Source organism: Mirounga angustirostris, unplaced genomic scaffold (genome assembly GCF_029215605.1).
Source record: "Mirounga angustirostris isolate CCGP_5_RB_7025 unplaced genomic scaffold, mMirAng1.0.hap1 SCAF_4, whole genome shotgun sequence".
Classification (NCBI taxonomy): Eukaryota; Metazoa; Chordata; class Mammalia; order Carnivora; family Phocidae; genus Mirounga; species Mirounga angustirostris.
The window spans coordinates 36,237,324-36,265,230 of NW_026991712.1; the positions used below are offsets into that span (position 1 = coordinate 36,237,324).

Consider the following 27,907-nt stretch of genomic DNA (forward strand, 5'->3'; position numbering starts at 1 on the left):
CATCCTACCTGCAAGGGAGGCTGAAAAACTGAGTGTCTGGAAGGTTCTGATTTTTAGCAGGAGGTGAACATTCATTCATGAAGTGGGGAATTCCAAGGCAGCCAAAACAAATAGCAAATGTTCGCCGCACCTTCTCTATCTAGTACGGAAACAGAAAGTTGGGATGTAAAAGAATAATCACTCTGATTTAAAAAAAAAAAAAAAAGAAACACTGCAGCACAGGAATTCTGCAGGTTATCAATACAATAAGACTGCCCCGTGGGAGTTGGAGAAGTCTTAGTAGAAAGGGGGACCTGATGACTTTGAAGGATTGGGATACATAGAGAGGAGATGGGGAGGATCCCCAGGCTGGGAAACTACCTAGAAGTCAAAGTGAATTTGCCATGGGGATGGGAGCAGGAAGGAGATACTCTAACCTCCTTACCAACCCAGTCCTCGCCAGGCTCAAGATCCCACATGAGGACACCCCCGTCATCCACATCTGTTGCAGTGCCTTCAACATCACCCAGACGTCCAGTTTATCATCAACTGAGAGTGGCATCACTACTCCTTTGAGTAGGGAAATGAGGAGCGCCCACATCTGACATCTGACTACATTATACCGGAATAACAATGAGCTGAAATCAGTCGCTACTAATCGCTCCGTGTAAAACTGTTTTCAAAGTGCAAGCTTAACAGGTGAACAGAGATTACCAAAAATGAAAATATTACTTGATTTTGCTTGTACACAGTATCTTTCCCAGTACTTCTTGCAGATAAAAGTGACTATGGCCTCTTAGACCAATGGTTCCTAAGATGGATGGTTATCAGGGATCACCCGGTGAGCTTTTAAAAAGTATTTCCAGGGATGCCTGGGTGGCTCAGTGAGCCTTCAGCTCAGGTCGTCCCAGGGTCCTGGGATCGAGCCCCGCATCAGGCTTCCTGCTCAGTGGGAAGCCTGCTTCTCCCTCTCCCGCTCCCCCTGCTTGTGTTCCCTCTCTCACTGTCAAATAAATAAATAAAATCTTTAAAAAAAATAAAAATAAAAAGTATTTCCAGGTCTATCCCAGATCAGTCCAAAATTAGGACTTCTAAGAGGGGAGCTAAGAAATCCATATTTTTTAAGGCTCTCCACAATATTTTCAGGATTATCCAATTTGGAAATAGTGCCCCAGACATTTCAATACACCTCATCGTTCCCTCATACATTCCTTTGATTGTCTATAAACCCAAGACCCCCTCTTCACTTTTTTTCCCCCTACTTAACTCTATTCTCTGCTTTTTTTCTCAACCTATAAAAAATTTCAAAATCCAGAAAAATTGAAAGAACTATACAGTGATCAGTCATATACCCTCTATCTAGATTCTGTATTTGTTAACATTTTGCAATATTTGCTTTATCATGTATCTATGCATCTATCCACCCAGAGATCCCTCCATCTTATTTTTGATACACTTCTGAGTTGTAGACCTCAGCATTCCTCACCTGCAAACATTTTAGATTGCATATCATCAACTAAAGTTCACTATTTGTAGATAGTTCTTTTTTTTAGGTAGAATTTACAAAAACTAAAATGCACAAATCATAAGTGTGCCAATCAATGTGTTTTGACAAATGCATATCCCTGTGTGACCTAAACCCTTTATCAAGATATACAATATTTCTGTTACCTTAAAGAGTTCCAAATACCTCTTCCCACTCAATCTCCATCTCCACTCCCAGAACAAGTGTTATTCTGATTTCTTTAAACCTTAGATTAGTTTTGCCTCTTCTAGAACTTCGTATAAATGAAATTGTACGGCACACACTCTTTCTGTGTAAGGCTTTTGTCACTCAGCTAAGGATTCATCCTTTTTTGCATTTATTAGTAGTTAATTCCTTTTTCTTATTGATTTTATTCCATTTGTATGAATATATCCTAGTTTGTTTACCCATTCTCTCGATGATGGACATTTTGGTCCATCATAAATAAAGCTGCTATGAATATTCTTGTATAAGGCTTTTGTGGATATATGTTTTCATTTCTTTTAGGCAAATACTTAGGAGTAGAATTGCTGAGATGTAGGGGAGGCATATGTTTAATTTTATAAGAACCTGGGCAGACCTTTTTTCTAAAGTGTTTGAACTATTTTACATCTGCTAATAATGTATGAGAGTTCTGGTTGCTTCCTGACATCCTTACAACATTTAGTGTTTTCCGTCATCTTACAGTAAGCCATTTTGGTGGGTATGTAGTGGTGTATCATTGTGGTGTTAATTTACATTTTCTTGGTGATTAATGATGTTGAGCACTTTTTCACAAGCTTATTTGTTGGTGACGTATCCTCTTTTGTGAAATATCTGTTCACATCTTTTGCCTGTGTCTAATGGAGATGTTTCTTTTATTTTTGAGATTCAACTTGCTAATATTTAGTTAAGAGTTTTTGCACCCATGTTCATGAAGAATATTGGTGTGTGTTACTTTTACTGTAATAGCTTTCCTTGGTTTTGGTATCAGGGTTATGATGATCTCATGGAATGTGTTATTTTATAAATAATTAGTGTTAATATATCTTTTTCCACCTTTCTTACAAACTGCCTCTGAATTTACACTTATATTGTGCTTGTAGACAGCATAAAATTGGGTTCCTCCTTTTTCTTTCCAGTCTGATAATTTTTAAATTGTAAGTGGAGCATTTTGGTCAATTCATATTTAATGTAATTAATGTACTGATATGGGTATTTACTGTTGTTAGGTTGTCCAGTCTATTTTTATTCCTGTTTCTCTTTCCTGCTCTCTCTGGAGGTAGTTGTGGTTGGGGGTGGAGGTTTGTTTTGTTTTCTGTTTTGTTTTTCTTAGAATTACATTTTAATTTATCTTCTGGGTTTTTAGTGATCCCTATTTGCATTAGCTTTTTTTTTTTTAAGCAAGTGCTCTACGGATTATAATAAACACCCTTAACTTACTACAATTTACTTAGAGTCAATATTGTACCACTTCACAAAAATGTAAGAATTTTGCAACCATATAGTTTTATTCACTGCCTTCATCTGTATGCTCCAGTTGTCTTATGTATTACATCTACATACGTTATACACTTTACAACATACTGTTACACATTTTGCTCTAAGTACTCCTATGTATTTTAAAGCTATTAAGAGAAAAATAGACTCTTACCTGTATCCACATACTTAGGATTTATAGCATCCTTCATTCCTTGCTGATGAGTTGAGTTTCTGTCTGATACCATTTCCCTTTAGCATGAAAGAACTTTATCATTTCTTGTAGTTTAGGTCTGCGAATGACTAAGTCTCTTAGTTCTTATTTATATGAAAGTGTCTTTATTTCACCTTCATTTCTTTTTTTTTTTTTTTTAAAGATTTTATTTATTTATTTGACAGAGAGAGACGCAGCGAGAGAGGGAACACAAGCAGGGGGAGTGGGAGAGGGAGAAGCAGGCTTCCCACGGAGGAGGGAGCCCGATGCGGGGCTCGATCCCAGGACCCTGGGATCATGACCTGAGCTGAAGGCAGATGCTTAACGACTGAGCCACCCAGGCGCCCCTCACCTTCATTTCTTGTAGTGGATTTTTCTGAATACAGAATTCTGGGTCGACAGGGTTTTTTTTGTTTTCTGGTTGTTTTTTTTTTTTCTTCATTCCAGCCCTTTAGAGAGGATCAACTGATTTCTGATCTCCACTGTTTCTATCCTTCATGAATGAATCAGCTGTCATTTATATTGTTAGCTGCCCTGTATGTAATGTGCCATTTTTCTCTAGCTGATTTTCTCTTTATGTTCAGTTGTCAGCTAAGATGGAGTACATTCCTGCATTTGGTTTTCCTTGTATTTATCCTGCTTGCGGTTTGCTTATATTTTTGCATCTATTATATTGTGTCTTTCATCAAATTTGAATTAGTTTTGTCAATTATTTCTTCAAACATTTTTTTCATGCCTCATTTTCTCCTCTCCTTCTAGAACTCCAGTAACATATGATAGACCTCTTAATTCTGTCCCACAGGTCTCTGATCACCTCATTTTTTTAACCTCATTTCTCTCTGTTCTTCAGATTGTTTAATTCCTATTGATGTATCATTGAGTTCACTGACACTTTCTTCTGTCGTCTCCAATCTTCTGTTGAGCCTATTCAATGAATTTTTATGTAATACTGTATTTTGAAGTCCCAGAATTTCAAGTTGTTTATTTTTTTAATTGTTTCTATGTTTCTGCTAGGATTTCATATCTTTCCATTGGTTGTGAACTTACTTTTCTTTACATTCTTTTTTTTTTTTTTTTAAGATTTTATTTATTTGACAGAGAGAGACACAGCGAGAGAGGGAACACAAGCAGGGGGAGTGGGAGAGGGAGAAGCAGACTTCCCGCCGAGCAGGGAGCCCGACGCGGGGCTCGATCCCGGGACCCTGGGATCATGACCCGAGCCGAAGGCAGCCGCTTAACTGACTGAGCCACCCAGGCGCCCCTTTCTTTACATTCTTGACCATAATTATAATAGCTGCTTTAAAGACCTTGTCTGCCAGTTCCAATATCTGGATCATCTCAGTGTGTCTCCTTTGATTGCCTTTTCTCTTGAGTGATGGGTTACATTCTCTCTCTTCTTGAAACGGCTAATGATTTTGAATTTGGTCACTGTGAATGATACATTGTACAGACTCTAGTTTCTGGTACATTCTTCAGTAAGGTGTTGATTTTTTTTTTTTTAATTTTATTCATTTATTTGAGACAGAGAGAATGAGAGACAGAGAGCATGAGAGGGAGGAGGGTCAGAGGGAGAAGCAGACTCCCCGCCGAGCAGGGAGCCCGATGTGGGACTCGATCCCGGGACTCCAGGATCATGACCTGAGCCGAAGGCAGTTGCTTAACTGACTGAGCCACCCAGGCGCCCGGTGTTGATTTTTATTATCGTTGTTGTTTTAATAGGCAACTAACTTGGTTGAACTCAAACTTCAAACTCTATCTCCCCTCCATTGAACAGAAGCTGCATTTTTTGTTTGGTCCTTTTAGCTTCGCTTAAGTGCTTGGAGTTTGCCCTATACGTGTAGCTCAGAAGTTAGCCAGAGATTTGAGCAGAGTTTATATACAGAATTTGGGGTTCCATCTCTTTGGCTCTATCCTTTCCAGGCTTCCCCCCGTCACTTTATAGCTGCTTTGACAGCCCCACATTCAGTTATCTGATTCCTCAAGCCGGTAAGATTTCCAGTTTGTTTCCAAATTATAGTTAACTTGCAGAGCTGACTGAGATCTACCGCTAGGTAAAAACCCATAAAAATAAAAATTTTAAAGGGAAGCTCACCCATAGTCATGTTCTTCTTCCATGTGTCAACTCCCCTCCAGGTTCTGCTTAATTACGGTCATGCTCTAGTGGCTTTACATGGTTGTTTCGTATGCTTTGTCCAGGGTTTATCACTGTCATCTGTGTGACATCTGTGTAGGCTTGGTCTAATACAAACTATTACACCTTTTTTTGGAACACAGACTCTATCTCTACTACTTTGATCACTTTTTAGTGACAGTTGCTGGGCAGTCATTTGGATTTTCTTTTTCTATCAAGGCTGTAAAATACAATAGTAGTTAAGATCTTGGACTCTGCTTCTTGGGTTCAAATTCCTGCTCTGTCTCCTGTGACTTTGTGCAAAATACTTGTCTTCACAATGCCTCAGCTTACTCACCTTTAAAAATGGGGATAATCCCAAAGTGTCTCCCAGGTTTGCTGTGAAGTTTAATAAAGTTTAGATAAATTCATACATAAAGATCCTGGAGGAATGCCTCTTTCATGGCCAATAATAAATAAGCCAGCTTTGCTGGGTTTTAGTGATATTATTTCACTTCTCATTTCAGTAAACTTTTTGGTGCACAGAGTTGGGGGCAAAGTTAAGTAGCACCATTTTACAGATATGCAGACTGAAGATCTCAAAACTGTAAACAGAAGTCAGAAATTACAGCTCCAGACCTCTTGTTCTTTGCTAATTTACTCAGTTGTCATCTTCCCTCACCACTCACTCCCCTGATTCCTTCAATGAAATGAGCCTGCCTAAAAATGCTTATCCCAGGTTTTATTCGTTAGGCTGAGAGAACTCCCAGACCTCTTCTTAAATAAGGACATTGTGTTAGGAAGCCCTTTTGGCTTTTATTTACATTTGAAGGGCCACAACATTCCCACTGCCTAAGAGGAAAAGCCTGTCCTCTCAAATGCTTTTCTCCTTGGCCACATACCCCAGCCTTGAGTTCATATTCTGAACCAGTGACTTCTCCTAAGTGGTTGAGTTTATTATTAACAATGTCCTTTAAAGTTTAGCTACCCCTTGGCTGCTGCAGCTGGGGTGGTAAGGAGTGAGAGAGCTGCTATTCTCAATTGCTCAAGCCTGTACATCAGGAAGATTCTGGCACCCACTCTACTCAGACGGTCCCTCTCTAGCTCTCCCCACACTAAAAATCAAATTTTTAAAAAGCCACAGCAGTGGGTTCCCTTTATAAAAGGGGCCCTGACGAATCTGTGAGAAAAGGCTGATTGTGAAAGGGGCTTAGTTTCATTAGGGTCACAAAGTTGAGCGCAGGCTGCCTGGGATGTATTTTTTAATCATCTGAATTCAAATGCTTTTAGGCAGAACAGGCATCACCATTCTCTGCTTATGTTTGGACTGGCTCCTGCAGGGATTTAGGTTTGTATCAAGTTCTATCTAGGGGCACCTCGGAGAGTGTAAGAAAATCTCGATTTTCTGCAGACACTGGCACCTGATGAAGGGTCCAGAGACCAGAAATCGTCAGCAGCAGCGGATATAATCCACTAAAGACAGAAACACGGGCCCCAATTCTAGCCCACCAGTTCCAGGCCCAGCTGCCATTCACAAGCTATTTACGTTCCTCATCATGGTTACATAAGATCTAGTTGGAACAATCCACCTGCATCGCCTAATTTTATATCTCAAAAACTCAAGCCTGGCACAGTGTTATTTGTAGGCAATTCCCATAAAGAGCAAACTTGCATACTCCTGTACAAGTCAGGAATGATTCAGTATTTAATTGAATGAAATGAAGTTGATCTGGAGGAGAGCTTGGAAACCCAATGGGAGCTACTACCAGGCCACAGAGCCAGGATTGAGTGTTGCCTCTAGCCTCTCTGCGTCTGGTCTGTAGACGTTTAAGAGAATGAATGTGGTTTGTTTTGAGCCACTATGTGCAAATCTGTTACCGCAGCAAATGGGAAACTGATACAGGGGGGTGGGGTTTGGAGACGGCAAGTGGCCCAAGCAGAGGACACGGCATGGCAAAGGCTGGGTAAGACACATCTTACGACTGTAGCTGCAGGACCGGGTTGATATCAGGGCACGGAGGGAAGGGGGTGGTGAGAGTTCAGACTGCAGACGTGCTTCAGGTCAAGACGTCACATCCGTGAACCAGAATTCTGAAGTCTGTTTCACTGGGCTAAAGTCAAAGTATTGGTTCGCCTGGTTCCTTCCGGAGGTTCGGAGGAGAGAATCCATTTCCTTGCTTTTTTCAGCTCCTAGGGGCTGCCTGTATCCCAGTACGGCGGCCTCCAGCTCATCTTCAAAGCACATCACTCCAGGCTCCTCTCTGTGGTCAGCCTGCTTTCTCCTTGGCCAAAGTCAGATCTCCCTTTGTCTCCCTCTTACAAAGACACTTGCGATTACACTTGGGGCCACCCAGATAATCCAGGATAACCTCTCATCTCAAGACACTTAACTTAATCACACCTGCAAAGTATCCTTGGCCATATGAGGTAATATTCAGATTTTGGTGATTAGGATGTGGACATCTTTGAGGACACATCTGCCCTCTGGGTTCTGCTCAAATTTTGTTTTTCTCCTCTAAGAGGCATCCCTGATCACCCAGGCTGTGTTCAGGGGGCAGACTCCCTCATGAAGCATGTCACACTCCAGATTATAATTGCCTTTTTCGTCTCCCTTCTCTCAACTGTCGGCTGCTTTAGGGCTGGGATCTCAGTCACCTTTTTCCCTTTAGTGTCCTCAAAGTGTTGCACCTGATGTAAGCTCAGTATATGTTTGCAGGGATAAAAGTGCCCCTCTGGCTGACAACTCTAGGATGAACAGGCCTGATGAAGTGGGCACAAAGGTCCCCTGGTCAGGATGATGAAGGGACCTGAAGAAAGCAGGGCTGTAGCTAGGCCTGTTGGTTGGACAGGGCACATATAATGCCCAGGAGGTGCATCCCTTGTGTTCAGATTCTAGAGCTTTCCATAGAGTGTACAACAGCCCAGCAGCAATAGGCCTGGGCTCTTCAGGTCACATGCACTGCTCGCTGCAGCTTTCTTGTTGCTCTGACCCCAGGGACGTGGCCCTTGGGAACAGGTACTCAGAGTTCAACTTCACTACACCTCTGTGGTGGTCTGTGACTGGTTCGTTTAGACATTGATTAACTTTTCAGGGAACCACAATCATTTGGCAAATTCCATCCACCTATCAGGCAAGATATAAACATGAGCAAATATTAACCTAGACACGCAGCTCGCAGCCACGGCCGCATATTGGCAGTGCCAGCTTGCCCCTGCGTCCGGGGAGCTGCTCGGTTGAAGGGAGTGAAGCTGACAGTTCCGTGCTTTCAGTTTACGCCAACAGATATGGGAATGTGACCCCTGGAATGTGGACTCATACATGGGGCAAGGTTTACGTATCAGCAAGAAACACAAACGCACACACACACCCCCAAGGCTATATTATATCGCAGCTGCAAGTGTTTATTTCTGACAAGGCTAACCTAGTTTTAATTATTTATGCCAAAACGTAAAAGCCACTCAAAATGCCCTGCAGAACTCGGGGGCGGGGGGTGCAAAGGGAAAGAAGTCTTGGTAAGCTGAGACCTTGCTGGGGCAGGCACCCTGCCCTTAGCTCCTCCGGGCAGCAAGCTGAGGCTGTCTACTGGTGCGCTCTTTCGATGTGTGACTGAGGTAGTGTGGGTGGGAGAGGCATCTGTGAGTTTCTTTTGGATGGTTAAGGGCGGAGACAGGGCTGGGGAGTCTGGTCAACTCTCAAAAAGCATACACCTCTTTGAGACTGCAAAGGCCGAGCAAGTGTAGGACCGACCACCCCCTCCGTGGAGGCCACCAGGCCACTTTGGCTGTCCCTACCCCCTGAGGTATCTGGGGCTGGTGGCTGGATACTCCGGAACTCATGGTCAAAACACCGGTCCGATTGGAAACACTAAAATCTTCATTCCTCCAGCTGACAGGCCCTATCTGACCTTTCTAGAGAGTTCAGAGGACATTCTCTTTATGTCCATAAGAGGATCCTTTCCACCCTTGCCTGTCCTCTCTCCCTTCCCCCTGCTCTGCATCTTTCAACTACTCCTTTACTCTTTTACCTTGTCCATCTGGAGACGTGCACTTATCAGCATCCTGGGCATGGGAGAAGATGAGCACAAGAGAGGGACCTTAAAATGAATAAGAACTTGCATCTGATTCTGACATGTCACATACCTAGTGCCAATTATAAGACCGAGATTCCTTTTCCTTATCGTCAACTCTGACTTGACAGTTTAGGGTCATGACCAAAAGCGTGGCTTTTGGAGCCAGACAGACCAGAGTTAGTGGTGGTCCTGCCATTTATAAGCTGAATGCCCTTGAGCAAGTTGTCTGTCCAACTGCTCCTTCACTTCCCTGTCTGCAAAATGAAATAACAGGGATACCCACCTCACAGGGTTGTTATGGGAACGAAATGAGACTAGGCATGTAAAAGGCTTAACAATTCCTTGTATATGTAGCGAGTGATTGATAAACATTAGCTATTGCTACTATTGGCCATGATAGGATTGTGGGTAATATAAGAGCAACATATAGAACCTTTGGTTAGAGAATGCTGGAGAATCAACCACTGTGTCATCTCTGTCTTATATTCAGGGTAGTTGGAAGTATTATGGAGGGTGGGAAACTTTTCCAAGAGGTCATGGGAGGTAAGGTCATGTAGGATGGAATTCGAAAAGCCCACTCCCAAATACCTCCAGGATCTCTAAGTGAATGAGGAGAATCACATCTTGATGGTGCATTGTTTTGTTGAGAATCTACTCCCCCCGACCCGGGCCAACCCAAAGAATTTCAACAGAAACTGTCATAAGTAAGTTTAGTGCCAGAGGAGGAATGTTGAGCCACCCACTAGGGAGGGGCTGGGCCTTCCAGCTTCATATTACAGGTCTGAGAAAAACAGAAAATGATTCCGCGACCGCTTTAACTCACTGAGCCAGCAGCCTACTGGGGTCAAAAGCTACTTCCCACGGGTATCAGGCCAGAACCTTGCAAGAAGGAACTACCCAGGGCTGAAGTAACCACAAATGGATCCAATTGGTTTTTGTGGTGGGTAATGTTTGTTTAACATTATGTCGAGATGTCTAGATTGCAAGACACGTATGTTGGCATCAGAAAGTGTTTATAAAATTCTTATTTGAACTCCATACTGGGTTAGGTACTGGGATAAATCAAACTGAAACCAAATTGTTGGCCCCACCCTTGTAAAGAAGGGCTGGAATTGGTCCTGGGTTTCAAAAAAGTGGACAAGAAACCAAAAGAAAGGAATCATATGAGCAAGGAGGACTTGCCTGACAGTCTCAGCTGTTTTCCTGTTCCAGGAAAAAGGCTAAGTTGTGGACATGGGCAAAGTAATCGGGGACTTTATTAAGATCTGGTTTCCTAGGTGAGCCCAAGATAGTGAGAAAGCCCCCTCCCTGGGAACATTTGGCTATTTTCCATTGCTGGGCATTTACTGATATGCTTGGCTCAACAACCTCCCTGTGAGGATGGGAGGTGAATGCCTCCCCCCGCCAAAAAATGGGCTCAGTTGTGCTGGGTTACTTTTTCTTCGCTTGTCTACTAAACTTAAGCATTAATATCCTCTATTCAGCAATAACTTCCTGTTCTGGCAAAGAAGTGGAAATTGTTGTGGGGGTTTTTTTGTTTATATTTTTAAAGATTTATTTATTTTAGAAGGGGGAGAGGTAGAGAGCATGTGCACGCAGGGGAGAAGGACAGAAGGAGAGGGAGAGAGAGTCCCAAGCAGACTCGAGCTAAGCACTGAACCTGATGCGGAGCTTGATCTCATGATCCTGAGATCACGGACTGAGCTGAAACCAAAGAGAAGGTCGCTTAACCGACTGAGCCACCCAAGCACCCCAGAAATGGAAATTGTTTTCATGGGGTTTTTGTTTGTTTGTTTTCTGGGTTGTATTTTATTTATTTATTTATTTACCCAGTGTTGGCTATAAATTCAGGTTTGTATTTTCAGGTTTGACTTTGGGTAGCGGGACAGAACACAATTAGACCTGGCCAAGAGCTCTAGTACGGAAACAGCTTAGGCCAACATCCACTTCATTTCTGGGTTCTCAGTGCTCTGCCCAAGTAGAGAAATGTCCATAAATGTCATACTTGTGAAAAAAGGAGGTATAGATAAGAGACTTTCAAATAGGGGCCTCTATTAGTTAACTTAACCTCAACAAAGCCTAGCTTACATCTAGGCCTTAGAACAACGACAAAAAGCTTCTCCACATATATACAAATACTATAAAATATATACATCTGTGCTTACATATTCATGGAAAATCAAGTAATTAGAACATTCTTAATATTGATTATTTCTAGAGAATGGATTCAGGAAATGGAGAGGGTAGTTCAGATTTTACTTGGTATTTTTTTACTTTTTCTTTTTCCTGATGACTTTAACTGCCATTTCCCACAGCATTACTATCATAATAAAAAAAATTTTTTTTAAGGAAAAAAAAGGTTTTTCCACACACAGTATTTTTGAAGCATCTGAAAAATCACTTATTCACAGCTTACTGTGACAGAGCTCTATGACTGAGAGTCTGTTATCTTTAAAATAGTCTCTAAATTGCTTTCTTCCTTTGATGGATAAGAGGTGAAGGATTGGAAATTAGGCGAGATTCCATCTCACTGCCCACCCCGCTCCACTTCTCACCAGTGTTTAAACTATTCAGGCAAACTTGCTTTGGCAAACAGAAGATAAGTCTGAAATAGCTGATGTAATGGTGACCAAGTTTTTCCTTCTGGCGAATTAAAACAAATGATTTTGCTGTCAAACCTTTACCACTTGGCAATCCAGAACTTTTCCATCAAAGAAACTGCAAAACTGGATCCACTTGGAGTGACACAAGAGAACAGAATATTTGACCAAAAAGATAAGATAGAAGAGTGAGTCTTTGCATTCTATTGAATGAGTGCACAGAATATTTTCTAGAGATACTAGGTTTTAAAAGTTTGCATTTGGGGCATGATGGGGCCTGTCAGGGTATAAGACTAGAGAATAATGTTCTAGAAACAGTGACTGTCACTGGGTTGTGTAAGTTCTCATAGTGCCTCCCATTGAGCCTCGAGTAGGTGCTGTAAGACTCAAAGGGGGAACTAGATATTTGGGGATGACAATCATCTTTGACTGTTTGCTTCCATATACAGACATTGGAGGAGTCCCAGAAACCCTCTGGTGGATCAGATACAGAACACTCAGTGGTTAGTGCTGTAGGCTCTGGTGTCAGCTGGACTGGGTTGGAATCACCATCCACTAGCAAATAATTTAATGTTTCACTTTCTTCATTTGCCAACCGGAGATTATTATATGGCTTACATCCTTCAAAGGCCTTGAAAGAGAAATGTGATGATGCATGCAAACATTTTAGCATGGTATCAGCCAGAGACTAAAAATTCTCTGATCTGTGACTCTCTACAATCCCTTGAAAACCATGTACAGGAGGGTGGCATCCTTGGGAGGCTTATGTTTAGTTTATATAGGTGTTAAAGACCAGGCTGGCCAAAGACCAGGCTGACTGTTAAAGACCAGGCTGACTAAAGTTGTCAATATGCACGTTGCCCCTTCATTGTCTTTAAAGATGAGGTGCTTTTCAGATAGTAGAGATTTGGGGGTTTGGCAGGCTGCCTCAAAAAAGTATTTCAAGTGCCAACAAATTTTAATTAGTGGGGTACCTGGGTGGCTCAGTTGGTTAAGCGACTGCCTTCGGCTCAGGTCATGGTCCTGGAGTCCCGGGATCGAGTCCCGCATCGGGCTCCCTGCTCAGCGGGGGGCCTGCTTCTCCCTCTGACCCTCTCCCCTCTCATGCTCTCTCTCTCTATCTCATTCTCTCTCTCAAATAAATAAATAAAATCTTTAAAAAAAAAAATTTTAATTAGTGAATGGTACCAAAAATATCACAGAGGTAAATCAGTCTTCTCTGCTATGGTTTCACACTGGGTAGCCTACCATAGCTATAGGCATCTAGAGTAGGCAGATAGAAATATTTTGTGTGTGTGAAACTCTCAAGACATACCAAATTTCCAAAGCTGTATTGTCTATTCCTACCAGAGTATGTTTTAGGCCCATTATCTGGTAGAGAGTTTGCAGTATAAAAAAATTTCTATCACTTATTCACAATTTGTTCAACAGTGATTTAGGGAGAACCCCACTATGTGCCAAGAATGGTTCTAGGCGCTAGGATTATTCTGTGAGTGAACATAGCCCTGTCCTTGTGGAGTTTACATTCTGTAAATACTTCTGGTTGGAGACAAGCAGAAGTTAGCTAACTGGGCATTTCTTTGGATTCTATCATGGACTAGTGGTGAATTATCTAAGCAAGAAGGCCTCAAAGGCTCTGTGAACAGAATGATGGCCAGGCATTTGGAACCTGAATGGAAACCCCCAGAGTGGCTTCCTTGCAGGCAGCCATCCTAGAGGAGCCCTTGGCCCCTGTCTCCAGGAGTGAGGACTTGTGCCTCTTTGAAACCAGGCCAAGTGGTCCAATGGGGTTTACATACCACCTCTTCACCCATCCATTTCCTGCAAGGTGGCTGTTAGCTTGGCAATGTGAGAGGAGAGGTCCAAGAGGAACGTAGGGGAGGCCTGGATCTTATAGGCAGGAAAGACATTGGGGAGGGCCGAGGTTTGAGATGAGAGTCTCCTGGTGCAGCTGCTGTGGCTAGCATGTCAGGGCTCCGAGTGTCTCTAGGAAGGGGTGATGGAGTTAGCGGTCGGTTGCTGGGTCCTTCAGGACCCTCCGCTGCCAACCACAGACGCTGATTCTGATAAGTGAGCAGAAAGGAGCTTATGGAAAGGAAATTGGCTAGCTCACAGAATTAGCCTGGAGAACCAACCTCACAGAACAGCATTTGAATCCACGCTACGGACCCCCCGGGGTGGGGGAGGAGCTGCTGCTTGGTAGCCGCGCCACCGCCACCGAGGAGAAAGGCCACCAGCACTGCCACTCCACTGATAGTATTTCTGTCCCATTTCTTCTAAAAGAAACCTCTGCCGCCCCCCTTGACAGGAAAATGGGTTTCACCCAAGAGCCTTTTTCTTTAAAGTTCTCACTTCTCGTCAGATGTAACTGTGATTCAGATGCCTGCACTCTAATTGCACAGGAGTTTGGGAACTGACTTTCTGGATTCTTCCTGATAAAAGCAGGACTCATAAAGCTGGAATTGCCCAAATAGAGCAAAGACGGGTTGAAAAGTTGCCGGGCGGCTAGGAAACATTGCAGTTATCTATTTCACTCAACCCCTGAGCTAAGCCAAGGCCAACCAACACCACAATGTGAAGCACAGGGTCAACTACAACAAAATTCTCTGCCTAACATAATTCAGCTCCCTCTCAAGTAAGCCAAAATGACCCCTCTGCCTGAAATGGGTAAAACTCACACTCAAACAGGAGTAGGCCCTCAGAAGTGAAACAACAAAACAAAAAGACCCCACAAAAATAATTGTAGCCATCTTATCTTTTCCTGGAGAAAACTGGCAAGCAGTGTTTATGGTATAAAATCTTCAGGGGGCATTAGTTCGGTAATTAAGGGATTATCAAGGACGCGATGGGTACCTCTACCTTCCAGCTAGCTCATCCCTTAGTCTCATGCAGGAGAGAGGAGCTAGCCCAGAATCCTCTCTCCAGCCTCCTCTCAAGAGATAGAGACTTTGGATTCAGGGTATCACATCTCTGGGAACAGAGCTGCCTCCTCATAAGGGCTCAGGACACGGTTGTCCAGAGTGTCACGTTGCTGGCCCTAAGCTGTGAGCACTGACTTCACTGTGTTGGGCGGCCCCTACCCAGCCAGAGAGTAGAGCTCCCTGTCAGGGCTCACAGCCTCCCAGTTTCTCTTCGCCTCCATTTCCCCCCTAAGCTACCCTCTGGAAGAGACCACAGTCAAGTGTGAGGGTCATTCATTCTTATCTGTTCCCCTTGGACTCCTGGCAGCCCTTGACGTTCCCTCAGAGAGGGTGTCCTGTGACCGGGTGTGAGGATGCTGCCCGTAGTCTCTTGGGTACTGGCAGGGGATCTGGTACTAGAACTCGGTTCTCTACTCTCCCATGATGGCACCTCTTGTTCAAGGATATTTGCATTTAATAGAGGACAGAGACTTGAGCCAAAGGGTTGAGTCACCTCTTGTGCAATGTCGCTCACCTTTGAGCCCTCGTGCTGGGGATTGCTGAGAAACACAGCGTTCCCCCTGGAAGCCACAGGGAGGTAATGCGGCAGTGAGCAGAGCGGGCAGCCCCGGGGCGTCTCCACCTGCCTGAATGCCTGTTGCCCTCCACTCCCAGGGCTGGGGGAGGAAGGGAGCCCAGTGGAGGTTCTTCAGGAACTTCACTTTCCAGGTCTTCCCATCACGGGAAGGATGCGAAGGATGCAAAGGATGCCTCTCTTTCACTCCACACCTCCAGGGAAATGCCAGCCCTCTGTCCCACTGGCCAAGTTCAGTTTCTGTGACCATCTGAGCTTAGCAAAGCGTGTGCTAGAGGAGGGGAAATCTATGGGATTTCAAGCTTCCTCCTGTCTAAAATGAGGGAGTGGTACTACATGATCTTTAAAGCTTTCCTGGGCCAGGCTCTGCGACCTGGGAAAAGGCTGGTGGAGGCGGGATGACCGTGGAGGAGACATGAACAGGCTGTGAGGAAAGGTTCAGTCAGAGCTCAGAGGCCTGGAGGCTGTGAGTGAATCTGAATTCCAGCCAGAACCTAACATGAGACCAACAGTCCAGGCTCCAAGGCGTTCAGATGGCCGCGATGGTTGATTCATCGCAAGAGGAGGAGACCGTGCTGAGAGTCTGGGCTTAGGGAAGTCTGCCTCCATGCTGGCTGCACTCCTCTTGGTTTGTTCAGCATTTACAGAGCCAAGAACCAAGCACGGGTGCTGCCTCATCTTGGGAATCTGCCGGCCTTTCTCGTGGCTTTTCTACACCTGTTGCCCCAGATGTAGTCCTTGATCCTGTCCCTCAGCTGAACAAACACGGCAAGCGTTGACTTGAATTTTCAAATAAGCTCCTTGATTTGACTGGAAGACTAATGTCAAACTCTGCAAAAATGTCTTATGACTCTACTGACTCTGGGGCCCCTGCAGTCCGGTCACAGAGTAAGGCCGTGCTACACGAAAGACAGTCCAGCCCCCACAAAGCAACTCTATTTAACTTCTGTCCTTTATTTGTGCTTCTTGACCATCGTGAAGGAGAGACATGTCTGGGCCACACTGCTCACAGTCCTCCTCTTCTCTTCCATCTGTTTCCTTCTTACCCCAAACATGCTCTAGCTTCTCTTTCTGCTGAAATGTTGGAGAAAACCCTCTCTAGTACCAGTCGGGGTACTTCCTATCCTTTTCCCCTTTTTGCTCTCTGCACTACAACAGCTCCTAAGAGCTTCTGGCAACACAAAACCCTGGGGAGAGGCCATGGAGGGCGATGCTTACACACGAGGATGGTAGTTCTTGAACAGGATCCACTGTCTACTGAAGCAGATAAACATGCATTCAACACGCATTTGGGCCCACTTCTTTGGATCCACCTACTTCTCATTTTGCAAGATGCTTCTAAGTCCCTAAATTTGTTGTAGCACCTCAGGTAAAGACTAGAAGGAGGGGTGACATCTTGGGGACAGAGGTAGAAGAAATACAAATACCCATGAAAGAAAAGTGTGACTTCTTGGTGGGAATTATCGGCGTGAAGAGGTAACAGGAGGAGAGACCAGAGTATCGATGGTATCGATTGCTGCTTCAGTCTGCACATCTGGGATTCTGAAGAAGGCTCAGTGAATAGTAACAGTAGTGCTAATATTTGCTGTGACGACTGGCCAAGTTCAGTTTCTGTGACCTGACGACTCTGTGAAGTAATATCCCCCTGGTGAAGAGAGAGGATTTGAAGTCAGAGAGGTTAAGCTACTTGCTGAAGGCCTCGCCTGTTAGTAAGTGGTGGCATTTGGAATTGAACCTGAGCAGTCTGATTCAGAGACCATGCTTTTCACTTCTATGCGTGCTTTACTGTTTCCTCACAGAGAGGCTCCACTGGGGAGCGTGGAGAGAGAGAGAGACTCACAGGGACTCCAATGAGGCCACAGGCATGTGGGCAGGACTGGTGTTTTCTGCACAGAGAAAGTTAGGAGCTGGGGGAATCCCCCGTACCCTAAGGCTCATTGCTGTTTAGGAAATGTTACACAGCATGATCTTAGTCAGTATAGGCTAATGGGGCAATAACCAGCTCTGTATCCTAACAGCTGAACACAAAAGTTTATTTCCTGCTCCCATAAACTCTAACCAGACAGTCTCCTGCTCATGCAGCTCTGGGCTTTTCCTCCACGCAGTGACTCTGGGCCCCGGGCTCCTGCCCCTTAGAGCTCCTAGGTGGGAAGAAAGTGAGGGAAGACACGCTGGGTACTTAACCACCTCAGCCAGAAAATGTCACATCACTCAGGCTCATATTTCACTGGTCAGAATGAATCACCTGGGGAGGGTTGAGGGTCTCAGGAATGTAGACCCTGGCTGGTTAGCTGCATTTCAACAGCCACTATTCACTCTGGAAGAAGACCATGACTCTTCAGAGGTCACTAGCCATTTCTGTCCCAAACACACTCGAGAGAAAGTGTGGAGAGTGATATGATCTCCTGGAACATGCTGGTGAATGGCTCCTGAATGTTGGCATTGTATGGGCTGCACTGGAACGGGAATGCTCTAGGGCCTTAGATGGGGTGCTTCTCCTAGGGCCTTAGATGGGGTGCTTCTCCTAAGGAGCGGGTCCAGGAAGTCAAGCCCATTCCCTAGGCACCTGCGGCCTGCTGAATCTTGGCCTGGGTGCTTAGACTGGAGTCTGCCCTCACATGTGGTTCAGTGTCACTGAATCTGACTCCAAAGGCAGCCTTGCCAGGGAACCGGTTTCTGAAAGCAAGACCAACCTTCCTGTGAGTTTAGCTAGAATCAGTCACATCAGGTCACATGACATAGTGAGGTTTTTAATAAGCTCCTACTGACAGGCTGCTCTTTGAATTCCAAGATCTAAATCCTCAGACTAAAGACATTTACAGAAAGAATTTGAATAAATGTGGCTGTCAGAAGGAAAGGGGGCCAGAAAAAAGGGTGGACAGATTCTGAGCAAAAAAAAAAAAAACCCTCACCATCCTGTTCTCAGACTCAGATTTCAAATTCCGAGTTTTTATGTCTTTTTTTTCCCCCCCCAAATTGTCATTAATTATGGATTGTGTGTCCCGTGGAAGTTTGTTAATATTATTAGCTTTGGGGAGGGGTTTCCTGCTTCTTTGCCATATGCAACTGTTTATTTAGTCAGCTGGTTCTCATTTCCAAGTGCAGGTTCAATGGTCCAGCTAGAGGATAATGGGTCGAAATGTCTCCAACGAAACTTGAATAAATAAATAACTCTGCTTTTTGTTCTTCAGGAGTAGACGAATACAGTATTGAATCCACTGGGACTAACCTGGCCCCTCTTTAGGAAAATGCCCCTGGATGGAAAGAACAGTGGATTTGAAAACTTGAGTTGTAGATTTGCTGAAACGCCAGCGTTCTTTCTGTACATCTGACGCTTGGTACTTGGAAAACGGTCTATGACTACTCTTCAAAATACCCCTCAGAGGAAAACTGCAAAATTTCCCTTAGTTTCCAGATGAGGAAACAGGCTCTGGAAAGACAGTCATCTCTCCCGAGGTCACAGAAAGGGCACGAACTTGGAGATCGCAGGCCCCAATTTCTCACCCAATTTCTCACCCACTCCGGTCAATCCCACCTTCACGAGGCCACTTTTCCTACCAAACGGCCAAAAGAACTGAAGGGTGGGCTCACAGAGACCTAGTGAGTTGCTCTGAGACCTTTTAGAACAATTGTAGGAATTTCCACTTGAAATTGGTGCTCAGTGCCTTAGTCAGTGTTGAGCCTATAAGCTGTCACATTCAAAGCAACATTTTTCCTTTACTTGCGACCCTTCTTTCCCCACCAGCCTCGCTACGCCCGCTTTATGCTCCTCTGGCCCCACTGCCCCTCCACTGTGACCCTCCTCCATCTCCCCCTGTTCCAGCACTCCAGGATCCTCGGCTGTCGTCCTGCTGCCTCCTCCCCTCCACACGGCCTTTTCCGGGCGGCCCATTGCCCCCTCTGCACAAGCACAGCCAGTCTGAGCAGATGGGCTCGGGCAGACAGGGGTCTCGGGGCCCAAACCCTTGTGCGTGCCAGTGTGCAGGTGTGGGCCGGGCGGGGCCGGAACAGGCTCGGCTGCGCCAGTGGGTCAGGGGGCAGGCCGTCTAGCAGGGCGGAGGTCACGGCCGTGGGCTCGGGAACAGATAGATGGGACTCGGAACCGGAGGTGGTGTCAGAGGCAGCCAGAGAGCAGACATAGCTGTGTGTCGTGGAGAAGGGCACTCCGGACATGCAGTTGGAAAGCCCGCCTCCAGATCCTGCCCCTGACCATTTCCATCTGTGTGACCTTGGGACAAACTTCTCTGAACCTTGACTTCCTCATCTCTAAAACGGAGGGTACCCCGACATCAGCAAGTACTTACGCAGCTCTTCAGGTATCCCCGATGGCACTCCGAGCACTTTGCGTACATGAATATACTTATTCCTGACACTGGCGCTCTGGAGTGTGTACTTTCATGAGGCTTGCTGTACAGTTACGGAAACAGAGGCACAGAGAGGTGGACCATCTTCCCCAAGGTCTCGTGGCTTGCGGAAGCTGAACTGGGATTTGAACCCACGCAGACTGACTCCATTCTCTCACCGAGTGACTGTGAGGTAATCTTCGTCAAGTTGCTAGCTCAGTGCCTGGCACAGAGTAAACACCCAATAAAGATTTAGAGATAAAGGAGGCTTGATGCGGGGGTGCAGGTGTGGATGGGGGTCAGGACAAGACCAGTAAAGGGAAGAGGCTGAGTAGCACATGTGGAGAGACAAGCCGGACTGAAGGGCAAGAGGTAAGCTTCAGAGACAGACCAAAGTGGGGATTTGGGTTTGAACTAGGCCCAAGGTCTCAGCTTAGCTGTCACTTCTTCCGGGAAGCCTTCCCTGATCTTGCATGACTGAATTAGGAGCTCTTCCTCTCTAGTGGATCCTTCGGCATGGGGACCAGGCTCCTGTGGAAATGCATGTACTGCCCTGTAATCACTCAGACTTGCTTATTCTCCCTACTGTGGGCTCAGCAGTGACTTTGGCCTGCTCACCTGTGCACCCCAAGGGCCTAGCGTCCAACCTGACACATAGCCGGTCTCGAGAGCTCTACTTAGAAAAATGAAGGAATGAACAAACAGGCACAAAGGGTGTCTGAGCAAGCAGACTGACAATACTGTCTCTTGTCCAAGCATTTCGATTCACACAGCAGTGAGGCCCACTGAGAAGCCCACTCAGCCTTCATTCCCACTCCAGACCTGGGTAGGTCAGGGTGACATGACTGTGGGGTCTGTGGGGTATGTGGCCGAGGCAGCAAATAGCTACTAACAGCTAGGCTACCTCAGGGCCTGAGGGAGGACCCGCAAGCTGTCTATCTTTGGACTTCTATCTTCAGACTTCTCTGCCACCCCTGGCCCAGACAACCGTGTCCCAGGAGAGTGACCAGAGCAGCTGGGAATGGTCCTGGGGAGTCACCCTTCCAAGAGGGTTTACCTCATGTCTGGAGAGAGTACCTGAAATGCTCCTCTCAGCGGACTTTTTAAGTAGTTGCTTTTCTTACCGAGGCCCATCCCCCAAAAGGCAGCCACCGGGGTCACCCACCCCAGTCCCAACCCGGACGCTCTGGGACCTCCTTCCTCGTTAACACAAGCCCCTCCTGCTCCGTCCAAGCCTGGGGCTTGTGGAAGCAGCCCTCTCAGGGGAATCTCCATGGGAACCTCAGGGGGAATTCCAAGCGCCACGGATTGCCTGCCATCTGCACTTGGCCTCTGTCACAGTTGCTCAAGACTGCGGGCACACTGATTGGGAGGCAGCACAAAACACTTGGTTTTCTTTCCGCAGCACTGTTGCCTGGGCCAACCCCCTGTGCTCAGAAATGCCTTATTGTATAAGCTGCAAGCAGGCCAAGATGGAATAGGTTTGGGCACAGAGTGTAAACTCAATGTATCATCACCTCCCGGGCCCGAGGTCAATTGTTACAGTTTGACTGCAGCTTCCATCAGGCCGTGCTCTTTCTTTTTTTTTTTTTTTTAAGACTTTATTTATTTGACAGAGAGAGAGAGAGACAGCGAGAGAGGGAACACAAGCAGGCGGAGTGGGAGAGGGAGAAGCAGGCTTCCCGCTGAGCAGGGAGCCCAACGCGGGGCTCGATCCCAGGACCCTGGGATCACGACCTGAGCCAAAGGCAGACGCGTAACGACTGAGCCACCCAGGCGCCCCAGGCCGTGCTCTTTCTACAGAGCAAGGCAAAGGCATAGCTGCTAGAGCGCTGCGCACAATTTCCAGACTTGGCCCTTCCCAGCTGGGAAAAGTCTGGACTTGCGGCTTGTACCTCCAACCTGCACTCTTTGCGCCTCCTTTTCTCGATGCACCATATAGCAGGAAACAGATCAAAACAGTCACTGTGCCAGAGAGATCCAGAGATCTCTCTTGTTGGCAGAGATCAAGGGCCAGAGAGATCCAGAGATCTCTCTTGTTGGCAGAGATCAAGGGCTTCCTGATAATCTGTTCTCTGGAAAACACAGGGCAGGGAACGTTCCAGGCAGCCCTCCGATATCCCACAATAATGAACGTTCTCAGTAAAAGAAACAACGTGGCCAGGGGCTGACTGAGGCCGGCGGGGCGGGCGGGGGTGGGGGGAGGTGGTGGTGAGAGTGTGACACATCTCCACAGTGCTCTTGACCAGGTGGGGATCAGGCCAGGCTTGGATCAAGTGAGGATCCAGCCTGGATCCAGCCAGGCAGGGCAGCTGGCCTCCCAGGCATGACCTGAGGGCAGACGGGGCATCCCACTACTAAGCCTTAGAGCCCCGTCCCAGTTCTACTCCCAAGACCTCAGCGGGTCACTGACCTAAGGAATTGGAGGGGACAGATCTGCTCTGCCTCTCAGGGCGGTCACGAGGTTTCAGCTCAGTGACCGTCACAGCTCCTAAGCTCCTGTTTCTTCGCTCTAAATGCCCCTCTGCTCTGTGACGCTGGGGACTCTGCAAACCACGGTTGTCCTTTGCCCGCTGCTGCTGGCCAGATGCCGCCAGTGCTGAGTAGTAGCCGCAGGACCAGGGTGCGATAAGCAAGGCCCCTTCGGCGCAAACTTGAAGGGGCCACTCACTCTGCCAAGCACCGTGCACCTGCATGACCCTCCAGAAAGGCCTGCAGAGACCCGGACTACGTGCTGTTCCCTACCGCCTGTGATTTACAAGCACATACCTCCAGCTCGCGTACGGAGTGCCAACCTCCTGTACGTTCCCTGGTATTTGTTTTAATGACTTAGTTGTTGTTGTTTTTCTTCTTTGCCTTCCAATGACAAAAGACAAGCTGCTTTTCATCCGTGAGGGAGCATTCAGGGCTTCAGTATGGCTGCGGACATTCCTGAGGGTCGTGGGGCTGGGGAAGTCCTCGCTTCCTGTCTCTGGAGGAGCTGAGCCTTGGTTTGAAAGGAGGGCAAGAGGCTTCTCTTGTTGTCAGTGGTGTCCACGTGCCCACATCTGGCCTACGCTGGTCTGCCAGAGGAAAACAAGCAGAGTGAAGGACAGATGAGCAGTCAGCAAGGACGGGCTTGGAAGAAGGAAGGAAAGGAAGTCCAAATTGCTATGAACAACAAAAAAAGAGTCACCTGGAGTTCAGAGGAGTTGTCTTGCCAAGAGCAATCAGCCGTCCATGTGGGCATTATTATCCCCAGTTTCCATGAAACCATGATTCCATCTGGTTTAAGGAAAACAAAATCTATAGTGTTTAATGATTTGTTCCCATAATAACACTAAATGAGCAAACAACATCTTTCTCGCTCTGTTTGGAGAAAAATATAAACCATTCTCATGGAGTGATGTTTAAATATGAAACTCACTCTGATTCACCTCTGCCTCCGTCACCCCCAGACCTATTGCTCTAACCAGTATTGACATAACAGATGCCAAATCATTAAGCTGTTGACATTATGTTCTGGGGCATCTTGGTTACAACAGTGCCATGATCTTTGTGTCTGTATTCCATCTGAGGCCTAACTCGGGCTAGCCAAATCCCACAGATGGCAACATAGGGCCAGAGACTAGAGCACGCAGTGGATGATTTTCCATGCAAGGAAATGATAGAAACAGACCAAACCTAATAGCTTTCAGAAAGGTTCCTTATCTACACTTGTAATTTAGGAATATATTCTTTTTGTCAGTAGTCCTGTATTAGTTTGCTATGACCTCTGTAGCAAGTACCACAGGTTAAGTGGTTTAAACAACAGAAATTAAATTTTCACAGGGCGCCTGGGTGGCTCAGTTAGTGAAGTGTCTGCCTTTGGCTCAGGTCATGATCCCAGGGTCCTGGGATCGAGTCCCACATCGGGCTCCCTGCTCAGTGGAGAATCTGCTTCTCCCTCTCCCTCTGTGCTCTCTCTCTCGCTCTCTCTCAAATAAATAAATAAAATCTTAAAAAAAAAGAAATTAAATTTTCACAATTCTTAAGGCTAAAAGTCTAAGATCAAGGTGTCAGCAGGGTTGGTTTCTACTGAAAGTTTCTTTTCTTGTCTTGCAAATGGCCACATCCTCCCTACATCTTCATGTGGCCTCTCCTCTGTGTGTTTATAACCTAATCTCTTCTTTTTTTTTTAAATGATTTTATTTATTTATTTGACAGAGAGAGACACAGCGAGAGAGGGAACACAAGCAAGGGGGAGTGGGAGAGGGAGAAGCGGGCTTCCCGCTGAGCAGGGAGCCTGATGCGGGGCTCGATCCCAGGACTCTGGGATCATGACCTGGGCCGAAGGCAGACGCTCAACCGACTGAGCCACCCAGGCACCCCTAACCTAATCTCTTCTTGTAAGGATTCCAGTCATACTGGACTAGGGCCCACCCATGTGGCCTCCTTTTGCCTTCCTTACCTCTTGGAAGACCCTATCTAGAAATACACTAACATTCTCAGGTACTGGGGTCTAGGACTTCAACATATGAATCTGGGGGTGGGCGGACACAATTCAGCCCATGACGAATACTTGGAATGATAACTGCAGTTAGAGCTAACGTTTCCTGTAGTGTTTGGAACTATAATAAACACTCAACTTGAATCTAATCCTTAAAAACAGTTTTATATGGTAGATGTCATCACTGTTCTCATTTTACAAATTAGTGACAAAGGCTTTAAGAGGTTGAGTGACTTGCCCAATGTTACATTACTAGGAAGTACGGAATCAGAAGTATGAAGTAAGACATAATGTGAACTCAGGTCTGCCAACTCCAAAGAAATCCAACTTTCAGAACATCCTGAAACTATTTCCCTTTCCAGAATATTAATGAAAACAATTTACTAACCCTTAGCACATATATACATTGAAGAGAATAAGGTGAAATATCTTTGGAAGAAAAATAGTGTCTTGGGTATGTCAAATTGTGAAGGAAAACATGATATATGCCATTTATGGATAATAACTGGTTTCACAATTGAGAAGTATTTTAAAGGCTAAGCTAAAGGGGGAAAAAAAGAGCAATGAACAATTAAACTTTATTTGTTGATGTTCTTGGCATTGCATTCAAAAACAAATCCATTTTGGAGAAAACCCCAGATCTCAAGAACATATTTTGTCCTATGAAATTTGAACCTTACACAAAGATAAGAACAAGAGCTAAATCAAATAGGTAAGAAACATCTATGTTTATTTTTCTCTACTTGAAATATTAAATCACATCTATCTCTACACCTATCTCAATATTATCTGGTCTAACTCCTTCATTATCCTTGCCAATCTCAAGATTCCTATTTATCGTAATTTACTTTAAAAAGTTTATCAGTGTAAGGAAGACATGTGCTGTAATGAGCACTGGGTATTATATAAGACTGATGAATCACTGACCTCTACCTCTGAAATCAGTAATACATTATATGTTAACTAATTGAATTTAAATTAAAAAAAAGTTTATCAATGATCCAACTGTGTCATTTTTAACATTAATATCTATTTTACCTGTTTTTTCTTCTGTCCTGCTACCTGACCCATCCTAGCTGGATATTAGTTAGCTAATCTTTTTTTTTTTTAAAGATTTCTTTCTTTTTCTTTATTTATTTGAGAGAGAGAGAGCACATGAGTGGGGTGAGGGGCGGAGGGAGAAGCAGACTCCCTGCTGAGCAGGGAGCCCGATACAGGGCTCAGTCCTGGAACTCCGGGATCATGACCTGAGCAGAAGGCAGATGTTTAACCGACCATGCCACCCAGGCACCCCTTAGCTAACTAATCTTAACAGGAAATGAGTACCTACGATCTGAAATGATTCTTTTTTTTTTTTTTTAATTTTTTATTTATTTATTTGAGACAGAGAGAATGAGAGACAGAGAGCACATGAGAGGGGAGAGGGTCAGAGGGAGGAGCAGGCTTCCCGCCGAGCAGGGAGCCCGATGCGGGACTCGATCCCGGGACTCCAGGATCATGACCTGAGCCGAAGGCAGTCGCTTAACCAACTGAGCCACCCAGGCGCCCTGAAATGATTCTTGAACTAAATATTTCGAACTTTCCAGATAAACCCAAATTGAGCTTCGTCCAAAATGTTAGCACCACTCAGCAAATGTGGCTGGTATTTGACTTAACTAGTTAACGTTAGCCATAGTTCTGTAATTAGCAGCAATGAATATGCCATTATCTTTGCCAAAAAAAAGTATACATCCAACATCTCTTGTACATTGTTTTGTCAAAGTTACTATAAAAAGATGGAGAGATTTAGTTTTATGCCCCTAAGAGGCAATAGAGGCAATAACTTAAGATCAATAGTCTACCTTGTATATATTCTGGTTAAAAACTGGAACTGGCACAAATTGATATTAACCTCCTAACTTTGAATTTATCCACAAAAAGTGTCTAAAGAGTGAAATAAAGAAAAAACACTAATTCCAAAACCCAAGCCTTCAACCTGATTTGAACATAAATCCACTTAATGTTGAGTTCCTGAATACATAATGCACAGTAGCTAATAAAAACGTCTGATAGAAGGATTAAGTGACCCAAGTCCATAGCGGCTACATTGAGACTTTAACTGCAACAGACATTAATCAACAAACCCTATGAGGAAAAATAGTCCCTTTGTAATAAAATCAATATTGCTTTTTAAAATCATAAATAATGCAAAGCAGGGCCAATGTCAACAGTAGTTTACCACAAAGATACACAGGTTCACAATTTTACACAACAAAAATACCATCCTATGCCCAGGTTCTATCAGTAGGGGAAAGGGGTATGTTGCCGTTGGCTCTATTTTCAGGACAATCTGGGAGGTAAGCTGCATATATCCCATTTACTCTCCAGCATGGAGAACCAACCCCCTGCCTCCTCAAGCACATTCTAATCTCCAAACCTTCCTCCCTTGCTTTAACTTCTCCCTCTACACATTATAATTCTCAAACACTCATTATATTCCCCTCAGCACTTGAGGTTACCTTATTATCTCCTTCTTGCCATACTGTGAGCTCTAGGAAGGCAGGTGACAAATGTTTTAACTTTCCTAGCTACTTAGTCTAGTCTAGCAGTCATTCCAGAAATGCTTGTTCAATAAATGAATGAATTATAAATTAGTCTCTCTTTAAACCATGTGCAATCCCCGCAATCTGATATAGGATAAATCTTTATGCCCACATAGGATTTCTTTCCCTGGTAATAATATTTCTAATGACAAACTATGTCTTTAAAATGCATTGTTTTTGTTGCTAGTATGATCACAGTACACATGCAGCTACTTTGCTAAATATTAAACTGACTTGTTTATTAACTAAAGTTAAATATTTTCAGTAATCCAAAGTGACCAAATCTCTGTAGTATATAAAGAAATGTACTCAAAGAACAAATATTCTTTTTAACTCTTCCAAGAAGAGAATGGGGGGGGACACTGAATAATTACTCTTGGATCTTGCAATGTGACTCAGATTTTAGGAGCAATATGACACAGTGAGGGCAGGACTGTCATGTGGAAATCCCCCCAAATGGATACTTGTGGCCCAGCCCAATTTGAAATTTTGTGACATGGCATGGACCTGTTGCTAGGCAGCCCTGATGATGGGACCATGACTCTCTGCCTCAACAAAGCTATGCTCCAGCCCAAATAAACAACCCCACTGCCTTAAGCAGGCAAAGGGCTGTCAACACAATATTTTCACTCTGCTCTGAAAACCTACCATTTCCAACCTTGGAAAGTACACAGTGCTCTCTTGCTGAGAGGAATCTGCTGCTTAAAGTCAGAGGAAACATACTTAAAAGCTAAGAGGTCACAGACCATCTAACATTCAGGACCCAACATCCAGAAAACAAGACCACCATTTTGTGGGGCACCTGGGTGGCTCAGTCATTAAGTGTCTGCCTTCGGCTCATGATCCCAGGGTCCTGGGATCGAGCCCCACAACGGGCTCCCTGCTCAGTGGGAAGCCTGCTTCTCCCTCTCCCACTCCCCCTGCTTGTATTCCCTCTCTCGCTATCTCTTTCTCTGTCAAATAAATAACTGAAATCTTAAAAAAAAAAAAAAAAAAAGACCACCATTTTGTGCTTGAGTGTTAGTTTTTCTGTTGTACCCAAGTGAGAAGTACTGAATGCAGG

The 27,907-nt window shown here is 45.1% G+C and overlaps 1 long non-coding RNA gene across 2 annotated transcripts; it reads right to left on the reverse strand.

The window, feature by feature from the left end:
• Positions 1 to 7,918: 7,918 nt before the first annotated feature.
• On the reverse strand, positions 7,919 to 23,306 carry LOC123858841 (uncharacterized). 2 transcript variants are annotated; one of them, XR_006794253.3, is made up of 4 exons: positions 22,970 to 23,303; positions 22,564 to 22,856; positions 19,756 to 20,017; positions 7,919 to 17,096 (listed from the first exon to the last, which is right to left on the reverse strand). It is a non-coding gene; the product is annotated as an uncharacterized LOC123858841 (long non-coding RNA). The 2 variants fall into 2 exon arrangements; XR_010410571.1 differs by lacking the exon at positions 7,919 to 17,096 and adding an exon at positions 17,346 to 18,705 and having other exon boundaries at positions 22,970 to 23,306.
• Positions 23,307 to 27,907: the final 4,601 nt, after the last annotated feature.